The 13289-nt window shown below is 44.3% G+C and overlaps 1 protein-coding gene and 1 pseudogene across 2 annotated transcripts in view; both read right to left on the bottom strand.

The window, feature by feature from the left end:
* Positions 1 to 13289, bottom strand: part of Rarb (retinoic acid receptor beta) — a 134072-nt gene that overhangs the window by 19037 nt on the left and 101746 nt on the right. The gene's annotated exons all lie outside the window — the stretch shown is intronic.
* LOC147001625 (large ribosomal subunit protein uL23 pseudogene) lies at positions 2967 to 3495 on the bottom strand (annotated as a pseudogene).

Raw genomic sequence — 13289 nt, 5'->3', positions numbered from 1 at the left:
CTGGCTGTTGAATGAAGCCACCTATCCACTATGGACCTGGGGTTTGACAAGCTGCTTTCTCCTTCTGGAGAAGACAGTGGGCATACATGGTCAGTTTGCATCAGAGCCTGCTCCATGCCCCATTGCTCTGAGGAACACAGGAAAGGAAAGGCTTTATTCTACTTCCTCCATATTCCCAAAGTTTGACACAGCCCCACCCACAGTGGGCTTTCAGAGACTGTCCTGTGAGTGGCATGGAGATTGGGTGACTTAATATGGGGTTCCATCCGTTTTTGGGGGCATGTATGTGGCCAGACAGAGCTCATCTGAGCTGTTCCTTCTCAAAATTAACAACCTTGCTGTCACCTAGTGGTCTGCAGAGGAATCACTGCCTGCCCCTTTGGCAGTGGCCAGGAGGGTGATGTAAGGGTGGGAGTGTGATTTATGCACCTGTGATAGGACCTGGCCCGATGTTTGCAAAGTGCTTCTTGGAGTAAAGGTGCTTCATAAATATCAGGCATTCTACCCGTGAGGGGCAAAGTGCTACAAATCAGATTTGGTGGCATGAAAGTAACATATTTATGATCCACTATCATATTGCAAATGAAATGAATGTAATAAAAATGCCACTTATACAAATACCTCTGATGTACAGATCCCGACCTATGAATATGAAAACAGACACCCAAGCACTTTTATTTGAATGTCTAATCATGGAAATAAATGAAGCCATGTTCATTTTAATGTGTGCACTTGTGCATGTATCTGGAATATTGATTTTCATGCACATGATAAAAATTTAATGCAGGAAACACAAGAAAGCTGTGAGCTCCACATGGACCCAGGAAGGAGACAGCAGCCCTTTCCTGAAATTTCCTTTTCATCAACAAGAAAATGCAAAAAGACTTTTTCATATTTAGTTTAGCAAAGGGAGCATAATGGTCTATTTATTCTTGCTTGAAAATTAAAGTCTGAAGCTCACACATCCTCAGCTCCCTGCTAACTGCAAGAATAATGGGTCACAGTTGGTGAGTGAAGCTATCCTGTAACTACTGTACTGGGATGCTCAAGAGAGAAACATGAAAGTACGGTTTAATCTGAGTTTAAAGACTGTTTTCTGGACTAATTATGTAAATGAACTGCCATGGACGTGAAGGCAGGTGGATGTATCACTAATTGTTGAGAGACTACTTTTCCCATAACTTAAGGATCGAGTGGCTGGTGCTCAAGCACTTTAACACAGACAGTCCCAGTGTGAAGTTGGGCTGAGCTGTGCTGTGCTGTGCTGTGCTGTTCTGTGCTGTGCTGTGCTGTGCTGGGCTGTGCTGGGCTGTGCTGGGCTGTGCTGGGCTGTGCTGTGCTGGGCTGTGCTGGGCTGTGCTGTGCTGTGCTGGGCTGGGCTGTGCTGTGCTGTGCTGTGCTGTGCTGGGCTGTTCTGTGCTGTGCTGTGCTGGGCTGTGCTGTGCTGTGCTGTGCTGTGCTGTGCTGTGCTGTGCTGTGCTGTGCTGTGCTGTGCTGTTCTGTGCTGTGCTGTTCTGTGCTGTGCTGTGCTGTGCTGGGCTGTGCTGGGCTGTGCTGTGCTGTGCTGTGCTGTGCTGTGCTGTGCTGTGCTGTGCTGGGCTGTGCTGGGCTGTGCTGTTCTGTGCTGCTGGGCTGTGCTGTGCTGTGCTGTGCTGTGCTGTGCTGGGCTGTTCTGTGCTGTGCTGTGCTGTGCTGTGCTGGGCTGTGCTGTGCTGTGCTGGGCTGTTCTGTGCTGTGCTGTGCTGTGCTGTGCTGGGCTGTGCTGGGCTGTGCTGGGCTGTGCTGGGCTGTGCTGGGCTGTGCTGTGCTGTGCTGTGCTGTGCTGGGCTGGGCTGGGCTGGGCTGGGCTGTGCTGTGCTGTGCTGTGCTGGGCTGTGCTGGGCTGGGCTGTGATGTGCTGTGCTGTGCTGTGCTGGGCTGTGCTGTGCTGTGCTGTGCTGTGCTGTGCTGTGCTGGGCTGGGCTGTGCTGGGCTGGGCTGGGCTGTGCTGGGCTGTGCTGTGCTGGGCTGTGCTGTGCTGTGCTGTGCTGTGCTGTGCTGGGCTGTTCTGTGCTGTTCTGTGCTGGGCTGTGCTGTGCTGTGCTGTGCTGGGCTGTTCTGTGCTGTTCTGTGCTGGGCTGTGCTGGGCTGTGCTGGGCTGGGCTGTGCTGGGCTGGGCTTGGCTGAGTTGTACTGAGGCATATAAATTTTGCAAGACCAAGGAGCCTCTCTTCCCAAAGATGGCCAACTAGACCATCTTCTGCTACATATGCACACTTTGGTCTTCATTCTTCTTGAGTTTCATGTGTTTTGCAAATTACATCTTGTATCTTGGGTATTCTAAGTTTTGGGCTAATATCCACTTATCAGTGAGTACATGTCATGTGAGTTCTTTTGTGATTGTGTTACCTCACTCAGGATGATGCCCTCCAGGTCCATCCATTTGCCTAGGAATTTCATAAATTTATTCTTTTTAATAGCTGAGTAGTACTCCATTGTGTAAATGTACCATATTTTCTGTATCCATTCCTCTGTGGAGGGACATCTGCATTCTTTCCAGCTTCTGGATATTATAAATAAGGCTACTATGAACATAGTGGAGCATGTGTCCTTCTTACCAATTGGAACATCTTCTGGATATATGTCCAGGAGATGTATTGCGGGATCCTCCAGTAGTACTATGTCCTATTTTCTGAGGAACCATCAGTCTGATTTTCAGAGTGGTTGTACAAGCTTGCAATCCTACCAACAATGGAGGAGTGTTCCTCTTTCTCCACATCCTCGCCAGCATCTGCTGTCACTTGAATTTTTGATCTTAGCCATTCTGACTGGTGTGAGGTGGAATCTCAGGGTTGTTTTGATTTGCATTTCCCTGATGATTAAGGATGCTGAACATTTTTTCAGGTGCTTCTCAGACATTTGGTATTCCTCAGGTGATAATTCTTTGTTTAGCTCTGAGCCCCATTTTTTTTTATGGTGAAAAAAAAAGTGTATATTTAGAATTAGCCATCTGGACTCAGTTTAGATGATCCCAATCTTGTTGGCAACATCTAGAGCATCATAATCAGGAGCCAAGCAACCATATGCCTTCTTCTCTTCGTCAGGCCTTATCAGGGTATTGACTTTGGCCACATCAATGTCATAGAGTTTCTTGACAGCCTGTTTGATCTGATGCTTGTTGGCCTTGACATCTACAATGAACACAAGAGTGCTGTTGTCCTCTATTTTCTTCATGGCTGACTCAGTGGTCAGTGGGAATTTGATGATAGCATAGTGGTCAAGCTTGTTTCTCCTGGGCACACTCTTCCGAGGATATTTTGGCTGCCTCCGGAGCTGCAGGGTCTTGGGCCGCCGGAAGGTGGGTAACGTTCGGATCTTCTTCTTTTTGTGGCTGTGGACGCCTTTCAGCACCACCTTCTTATCTTTTAAGGCCTTCGCTTTGGCTTCGGCTTTGGGAGGGGCAGAAGCTTCCTTCTTTGCTTTCGGTGCAATCTTGGCGAAAAGCCCGAGCCCCATTTTTTAATGGGGTTATTTGATTTTCTGGAGTCCACCTTCTTGAGTTCTTTATATATATTGGATATTAGTCCCCTACCTGATTTAGGATTGGTAAAGATCCTTTCCCAATCTGTTGGTGGTCTTTTTGTCTTATTGAAGGTGTCTTTTCCCTTACAGAAGCTTTGCAATTTTATGAAGTCCCTTTGTCATTTCTCGATCTTACAGGACAAGCCATTGCTGTTCTATTCAGGAATTTTTCCCCTGTGCTCATATCTTTGAGGCTTTCCCCCACTTTCTCCTCCATAAGTTTCACTGTCTCTGGTTTTATGTGGAGTTCCTTGATCCACTTAGATTTGACCTTAGTACAAGGAGATAGGAATGGATCAATTTGCATTCTTCTACATGATAACCGCCAGTTGTGCCAGCACCATTTGTTGAAAATGCTTTTTTCCACTAGATGATTTTAGCTCCTTTGTCAACTCAGTTTGCTTTTTATAGTGTTTGTTTGTTTGGTTTTTTGTTTGTTTGTTTGTTTGTTTTTGAGACAGGGTTTCTCTGTATAGTCCTGGCTGTCCTGGAATTCACTTTGTAGAACAGGCTGCCCTTGAGCTCAGAAATCTGCCTACCTCTGCCTCCCGAGTGCTGGGATTAAAGGCATGTGCCACCACACCTGGCTCATATTGTTTATTTATTCTTTTATTAGTCACTCATTTTGGGGACAGGGTCTTCTTATGTAGCTGTAGCTGGCCTGAAACTTGCTATGTAAGCCAGGCTGATATCCAGTTCATGGAGATCTACCTGTCTCTGTCTTCAAAGTGTTAGGATTAAAGGAATGCACCTCCATACCCAGTCCTTTGCCTGTCTTTAAAAAGATTCCTATGTGAGGATCAGAATTCAATGTCCACCTCACAGCACACACTCACAGCACAGGCTTCTTGAAGTTCACAGCTGCTGTTGCTGCCCTGCCTATTTCTTGCATGTTTGAAACACTCACTGGTGAATCCACCAACTTTTTTTTTTTTTAAAAATGTGGTCATCCTAGCATCAGGAGTGAGCTACCTAGACTAGTCAGCTGTGTAAATTGTCTGGAGGAACATATGAACACCTTTTGTATTTCTTTATGGAGCAGGCATGGGCTGCCTTGCAACAGTCTCTGAGGGAGGGAAGGAGGGAAGGAGGGAAGGAGGGAAGGAGGGAAGGAAGGAGGGAAGGAAAAGATTCTGGTAGATGTTTTCAGATAAATACATTCCTTGTTCTATGCAATTACTCTAGTCTTCATAGGAAACAATGGTCTTTCAAATATCAAACACTATCATGATAAACTGCAATGGCAAAGCTTTCATTTCCCAGTGCCCTCCAACCCAGTCCACATTCAGCAAGTGGACTAAAACCTCTCTTGGCCTTCTCACTGTACTTTACCTCTTAGGGTATTTTTGAAACTCAAAGTGAAGTGAGGTCGTCACAGCTGGGAATGTTCTTAATTTCAGAAATTCTGAAAGATAGCGAAGAGACAAACTCTGGTGGTTTAAAAGATAACCCCCACAGGCTCAGCTTGAGGACCCTTGGCCTGCAGATGCTCTGGGTGGCCTTAGGAGGTGCAGCTTTGCTGAAGGAGGATATAACTTGCAGTGGCCTTTGAGAGTAAACAGACCTTGCCTATCTGCAAGGTATGTTGCCTGCTTGATACTCCTGGATGAGCTCTCAGCTTTGGCCACAGTCACCATGCCTGCTGATTGCTGCTGTGCCTTGTTGCCATTTTGGGCTCATCCCTCTGCAACTATACTTCCAAACTAAACTCTTTATTCTATAAGTTTCCTTGATAATGGTGATTTATTACAGCCATGAAAAAGTAACTAATACACAAGCTAGTCATTTCAGCCATGATTATCCTAGACCAAACTGGAGCCAGAATCACTGGGACTGGGGAAAGAGCACAGCCAGCAGTGGTGGGGAACAGCAGCTACTGGCCATGCACCCAGATAGCCTGATAAAGCTCACTCATACAATGTCTCACTTTTGGTCACAAATGTTTACTGCTCCAAGCCTTGAATGATGGAGAATTTGTTACACAAGCCCAGTTCACTGACACAAAACAGTAGCACATACCATATAGGATATTTGAACAAATGATTGTTTATGTTCCTGGTCCTGCTCTCTTACTTCAAAATCCATAGACATCATAGAGCTCTTTATGTAGATACCAAACAAATGAAAATAATGTTGACTCTAAAGGTCTGTGTTTTAGCTGGTCATTTGCTAGCTGAGGAAATTCAACCCTTAATATCACTGATCTTGAGTTTGTACCACTGAATAAGAAAAATGGTGACAACTTCCCATCAAACACAGTCTTTTCCTACTCCTTAGACTAAAAATGCCAATTCATGTATTTAACAAAGAGTCCAGGAGATGCTGAAGACTTTGAGCCAAATGAAACACACCTGACATACGATATGGACTGTGAACTAATACTCAGAGATTGAGTGACAGGTGATGTCATCAGGGCAGCAGTGGAAGGAGAAGGTGGAAATAAACAGCACAAGGAAGATAAAAGAAAAGGGAAGGAAGAGAATGGAAGAGAGGAAAGTGGGGAAGCAGGGAGTTGGAAAGCAGAGGAAGCCAGGCCAATCACCACATGAGTAGAGTCTACAGAGAAAGCATGTTAAGGCAAGCTGACAGGTCTGTGCTGCCCACTGGGGCTCATCTTTTAGAAGGAATGCTGTATCTAACTTTGGCTTTAAAAGTGGCCACTTTTTAAGCAGCATGACCTTGGGAACATGCTGCTCAGATGTTGCTTGACACACCAGTGCCCATATCAATAAGTCATCTGAGGGATGGAAAATTGGCCACTGGCTTTCTGGACATTTGCTAACATTTGGAACATTAATGTCCCACCTAGAATATTAATGTGGAGGAGCTCTTGTATCAATTTTAGAAACCTGAGCCATCAGAAGGATGATATACATGTGGGTGTTCATATTGTGTATTTCATTTAGATGATAAAGATCCCTGTATGCCTGCAGTGGACACACACACACACACACTCACTCAAATAAAAACTAAAAATAGAAAATAGTTATATGGAAATCTGTTACTTTCTAATCTCATTTTAGAAATGAAAAAGAAAATATTTAAAAATCTCATGAAAAAATAAGACAGATTTGAAAACAAGGCTTTCTGCAATAAGCCTGTTGAAGCTGCATTTACAGGAGGAAAAGACTATACATTCTCCCAAATAACATCAACAAGTCTTTCATAGAGGCCATGGTGCTCCTTCTAAGAGATCTTGGAAGGTACTTGCTTAGAGGTGACTGGAGCAAGCCATGGGGTAGAGAAATTGCATCAGGCTAGATGTAGGACCACACTCAGGGTCCCCTCTTTCTTCCCACAACCCTAGCCAGTCTTGGAAGTCTTGCCAAAGAGACTTTGATTTAAGTTCACTGGGTTGTTCCTGGCAGCCAAGGCACCAGAAGAATTCATCTGTTCAAGATGAAGAGGCATCTGGGCTTGAGGCAGTAGTTGGAAGCTGTGATGGAAACATGGAACTTCTGAATCAGGGAGAGATCATGGGGCAGAGCCAGAGTACAGCACGCCAGGCATGGCTGTGATAATTCTCACCTTGGTCAGGGACAAGATTAAGTGTGTGGAAGTCCAGGTGCCAATGCTGTCCCATGGAGTCATTCAGTGTGCTACTAGATAGCCTGACATAAGCCCAGATAGTGACTGGTGATGGCTAGAGCCTGGAAGACAGGCACTTCTAATTAGAACAGTACAACAGTAAGTGCCAGTCAATCCTTTGCCCTCAGTGCTTCTCTCCCCGTGTGCCCATTCTAGAAATGAATATGGATTAAACTCGGTTTTGGAACTAACATTCTAGTTGCTTCTGTATGTTGGGTACAACGGGGCTATGGCAAGGAGCTAGAATGAAAGTGATTGTGTGTTTGTGTGTGTGTGTGTGTGTGTGTGTGTGTGTGTTTTCAGCATAGAGGATGGAGGGAGGGCTACCTACAAGAACTACTAAGAAGAACTTAGACCATTCATTGCCCTTGAGTTTAAAACCAAAGACTGGAAACATTCTAACCTACTGGTAGATGGTCACCTCAGGTCTCCTTCTTAGGATCTGCACACTTATTTCTTCCTAGACTTCTGGCCTGGAGTCACAGCAGTAAGTGCAGTTTGACCCAACAGCACTATAATGTCCAAGTCACCACTACCTTCATCCCTTCAGGACTGAGGGATGCTCAACTCCCTCCTAAGTGTTTACCACACATACATTGTCATTTAATTGTCCATTGACGCCATATGATGTGAGGAGGCATTTGACTCCTGTATTAGGCAGGTTTCTCTAGAGCCATGGGACTTATTCTCTATATATTATGGGAAATTATTGTAATGACTTAGAGTCTATAGTCCAACTAACCCAACCATGGACAGCTGCAAATGGGAAGTTCAAGAATCTAGTAGTTTCTCAGTCCCACAAGGCTAGTTGTTTCAGCTGCATAAGCTGGAATCCTGAAACAGATGTGCTGGTAAGTAAGCGCAAGCAGGTGGGAAAGAACGAACCTTCCTTCTTCCATTGTCCTTGTATAGGCCTCCAGCAGCCCAGATTAAAGGTGTGTGCCACCATGCATGGACCTAAACTGTTCTTTTTTTGGAATATGCTCTGTCCCAGGCTGGCCTGGAATTCAAAGATCTGCTTGCCCCACTCTCCTGGGATTAAAGGAGTATACTACCTTGCCTGAGCATAAGGTTTTCATGGCTACTACAACTCAAGATCTGGATCACAGACATGCCCTTCATTTCTGGGTTGTAGTTCATTCCAGATGCAGTCAAGTTGACAACCAAGAATGGCCCCCATACCTCCCAAGGTTGCACATGAAGAAACTGAGTCCAAGGGCCTCAGAGGCAACAAGCCACTGGCCTATAGAAGTAAGAATCCAGCTTCCTAGTTCTTTTCTTTTGCCCTTCCTGTAGCAAACAAACCTACATGTAGCAGAATGTTAACTTCCTGTTTAACCAGAGTGAGATCTGCTGAGGCCTTGTAAGGTAGAAACTCCCTGGAAACTGCAAAGAGACGTACATTACAAAAACAAACAAACAACAAACAAACAAACAAACAACAAAAACCAAGCAGTGACAACTAACTTTCTGTGGCTGCCATCCACAGCTGGGTTCACTGTATGGTGCAAAATCAGGGTCAAACCTTTAGAGTGGGCAAATGAGCACATCTAAGATATGACTGCTGTACCCCATATTAAACATGCTGCACCCCTGTACTCTGGGCATGTTGTATCTACACTCCAGACATGCTGCACCCCAATACTGTGGGCATGCTACACCTCACATTTCAGGAACTACTCCATACTGTGAGCATGTTAAACCCCAAACTCCACTCTCACTGTGACTCTTTAGTAAGCAGCATTGTCTGGGTATTCACAATAGTCCATGCTGGGAACCAATTGAAAAAATAAAGGAATGAACTCAGCCTGTAAAGACTGTGGCTGGAGGTGGGTAGGGCGCAAACAAACTGGCCCAGATCTGGCCTATCTGGCCATGGCAGATCTTGTGGGGAAACTCAGAGGAGGAGAGAAGGAGGGAACAATGGACGGGTGGCTGTATTAAAATTGTGAAGGCAGAGAAGAACTCTCATGTTGAATATCACAGAGACACAGCACATCCGTGTTCACTGCTGCAGAATTCACAATAGCCACAAAAGGGGCCATCCCTCAAGTTTAAAACCAGCACTTACTGAAATAGCAAGTGTCTCCCAGTGAACCTCATGTGATTTAGAGCACTATAAGACAGCATGGCCTCAATGTGCTCAGAACATCTCTAAGTATCAGGTGCCATTCTGAGCACATGTTCTGACCACAGATATATAGAATTCCACACTGGAGACACATTAGAGTTGTCTAGAGCCTCAGCTCTGGGACAATCATAAGAACCGAGTACAAGACAGGGCTGGGCTGTAATGTGGACCTTTGGTTTGAGTGGTTGCCTAAGCCTGAGCTCAGTGCTGGTCACCATCAGTTTGAGCTTAGAGAGGTTCTGAGCCAATATGGCCCTAGAAGGACTGAGCACATTGTAGTCTTTCTTCTCCCCACAGTCCCCTAAGATTAAAGCAGTCACTCTCCACTTTGCTTGGCTTTCTTCACCCTATATATTTCCAACTACACTGTAAAGAAAACAAGTTTGTGAATACATTTTATGGTCAGCTTCCCTGGAAGATGTTCAGTCCTAGAAAATGTTCATTTTAAAAATGTATCACTTGGAACTAAAGACTCATCCTCAAGGTTCTTGGATCAGCTCCCAATGCAGAGGACTATGGTCTTTAAAGGTCAGATTTGTCAAGATGGGACTTGTTATTAGTACATGGGGCAAGTATGCAGCTCAGCTCCCAGACTTATCTTTCCCCAACCTCTGTGCCCACCGCTGTGTTCATTGCATCTGAGCCAGGATTTGTGAGACATTTTATAAACATTTTCACTGCTCTGCCATTTTGTTTTGCTTACACCTTCTGGAAACTCTGTAGCTCCTGTAGCTCTCATGCCAGGACTATCTCCGCGCCAGCTGTACAGTGCACCTGCTGTACAGTCGCCTTCCTCTGGGTTCCAGATGCCCGAAGGCTTGGTACCATGTCATCCCACTTAAATCTTTTCACCAACAGCAAAGCATAAAAGGACACATTCCTTTAGGGTTGTTAGTGTAACTGCCAAGATCTGATTCCATATCATACCAGGAGGGCAATCACATCAAACTTATACCCTAGATATGGACTCGGGGGATCAGTTCCAAGTCACAAATATAAAAAGCACATCTGGCTTCTCCAAAATGACTCAGATCTCTAGAGAAATACACAGTAAACACAACCCAAAGTATTTGGTTCTAAAAACAGAGGCTAGCCTTGTCATATAATAAGACAGAGGCTAGCCTCTGTGTCCTCAACACCCACAACCTCAACAGCTGCTATGAGGGATAGCAGAGGAATCTTCAGAATGAAAACAGAGCATTTCTGTAGACCATGAGTCACAGAAGGAAGAATGGTTACAGGAGGTCAGTAAGTCTTCCTGCAATCTGTTCATTTGTCCAGGTGTACCAACAACGTGCAGGAGAAGTTTGAGTCTTGTTGTTTCTTCTGATGTTTGTGTGGGTGAAGCTTTCAGGGAAAGCCTCATCTGATCATCAGCAAGGAAAAGAAAACTCTACCCAATGCCAGCAAAGGCCTGGGATGCATGCCATATTTAAAGGGATTGTCTTTCTAAGACTTTTCTCTTGGCATGGCCTTAAAAGAGAGGGAATGTGAACACTGGCTCTCCTGTATTATTCATTACATAATTGCTATGCTTTGCTAGAAATATGATCTATTATAACCTTGAATAGAGTACATTAAATGACATTGAAAATTAGATTATTCTGATTATTAGAGAAGTGAGAAACGTGCTAAACATTTATAAGGCTGATAATCAATCAGGGTATCCATTTGAGTGCAATAAAAATAAATCTGGAGCTAGTGTATTTAAATCTAATTTTTTAAGCATGACATTTTCTTCAGAGTTTCTATCTAAAATGTCACCATCTTCTAGAACAGCTATTGATTCTGTCTCTAGGGACAAGCACTCACTCCAATTACTTCAACCACTGCACACAAACCCTAGTCCACCTCACAGAAGCCAAATGAATCATGGTAAAACAACATGCTTTATGGGGGGGAGGGGCACAGAGTTACATCACTTCAGCTAGAAGGCTGTCCTTCTTCCTCTGCCAGACTTAAATGGACAGGGCATGCTGTTTAAATCAGACTGTGGCTCTATACGTTCTCTAAACAGAAACGGCTATTTTCATATTGAGTATTTACTCTACTGAGAAAAAAAGATGGATTTATCCTGCCTTTCCCACAGTCATTGTCATTAGATATTTTCAGAGAAAATAAATGATGCATTGACTGCCTTAGTTTATCCATCTGCCTTCCATCTGCTGACCCATTATCCTTGTACTACAAGTGTGCCTGGCATGATGGACAGACAAAAGGCACCTTGTCCAGACTAAGGAACAGGAAGGCAGGATGTGCTAGGGCTCATAGTTGCAGGGTTTAGAGTTGTTGGGAGGGATGCAGTGGTGAAAGGACCTTCTGGTCAGCAAAGCCTTCAGAGAAGGCAGCTTTACTTCTCTACCTGCTGTCAGAATAATGCGAGCTTTGGACACACGGGTTCTGAAAGACTTCTGGGCACTTTACTGCAAGCTAGGCCTGAGGAGAATGGCCTGCTCTCAGGCAATTCCCATTTTCTTTACAAGGAAGGAACAAAGACATAGTGAATGGGCTAACAGAACAACAACAACAAAGAGGCTCACAGAACAAATGGCCTGAACTTCTGTTTGGTTGAAGCATTGGAATGGCACTTAGGGTCTTGAATGTACTAGGCACTCTATACCTGAGCTGCACCCACCCCAACCTCTTCTGTCCCCTTTCCTCTACCCCATTACTACTTCCAGTCTTTTCCTTTTCCTCCAGTCCTAGGAGTTGAACTTATGTCCTTGTGCACACAAGGCAAATATTCTACCACTACACCCCTGTCCTTGCCTACCTTTCCATCTCCTTCCATCTTTCTTTTCTTTTTCCCTTCTCTCTTCCCTTTCCTCTTCTCCTTCCCCACCTTTTCTTTTCCCAGTTACCAAGGATTAAACCCAGAACTATGTGGATGTTGGATAAATGTTCCATCTGCCAGCCCTGCTCCCTGCGTTTCTTCTATCCTATTAAAATCAGCAATTCCAGTGAATTGAAAGAAGCTATGACAATCACCAACTCTGTCACAGGCTGCAGTTTGATAAGCCAACCAAAGAGTACAGACAAAAATGTACCCATTGCTGTGTGAGGCAAAGTAAAGGTATTTGGAGGTAGATATTCAGGAAAGCTAAGTGTCTCTTGGGAACACTCTGGGCTAAAGAAAAGACTTACTGGATAGCTCCTGGGGAGAGATGGAGATTATGACAAGAGGCTATACAATAGCTTCATTCCCCCCCCCCCCGCCCCCACTCCTGATGCTTATTCATGAAATCTACCAACAGAGAGAAGCTGCTCCTAGGTAACTTTGGCATGGTATGCCAGGGAACACCAGGTCTGAGATCAGCTGCTCTTAGGTGATATTCCAGGTAGTATGAGTTGAGGATCCCTATCTCAAATGACTGTGGCAAAAATGTGCTTCAGGTTTTGTTTCGTTTTAGACTTTGGAATCATTGACCTAACCACGAGATTTTGGAGGAAAGAACTCAGGTTTAAATGGGAAACTCATGTATGTTTTCTATGCTTTACACTCCCAGCCAGAAAGTAATTTCAAGTTAGCTTTTGTGAAATAATGGTTTTCTTTGAAAAGAAAATTATCATTTAACAAAACAGAGTCATACACTGGGTGAGTTGGTCTATGTCTGTAATTCTAGTCTTCCAGATTTGAGGCAAGAGGATCATGAGTTCAAGGTCAGTCTAGGCTACTTAACTAGATTGTGCACCCCAAAGCAAACAAACAAAAGAAATCCCCAATAAACCAACAAATAAAAATAGCAACATAATCTCACCGGAGACTAGGAAAGTACTGAAATTTACAAAGAAAGAAACAGAAATCATAATCTATCCATGTTCATATTTGATTTATTCTTTATCTTTTGATTCATTCCTTTCTTTCAACATAAATCATATAGTATCCCAGATCTCTGATCTTGTTTTCCCCACCTTAGCACCATGAACACTTCCCATGTCATTGTACAGCCTTTGAGCACTCCTTGCAATGATACACAGCATGGCACTCTCTTCACTGGGTGTGGACTGA

This window comes from Mus caroli, unplaced genomic scaffold, assembly GCF_978045245.1.
Source record: "Mus caroli unplaced genomic scaffold, Mus_caroli_1 scaffold_12, whole genome shotgun sequence".
NCBI classification, from domain to species: Eukaryota; Metazoa; Chordata; class Mammalia; order Rodentia; family Muridae; genus Mus; species Mus caroli.
Note: the sequence above shows the minus strand (reverse complement) of the source record. Positions and strands in the feature narration are given on the sequence as shown.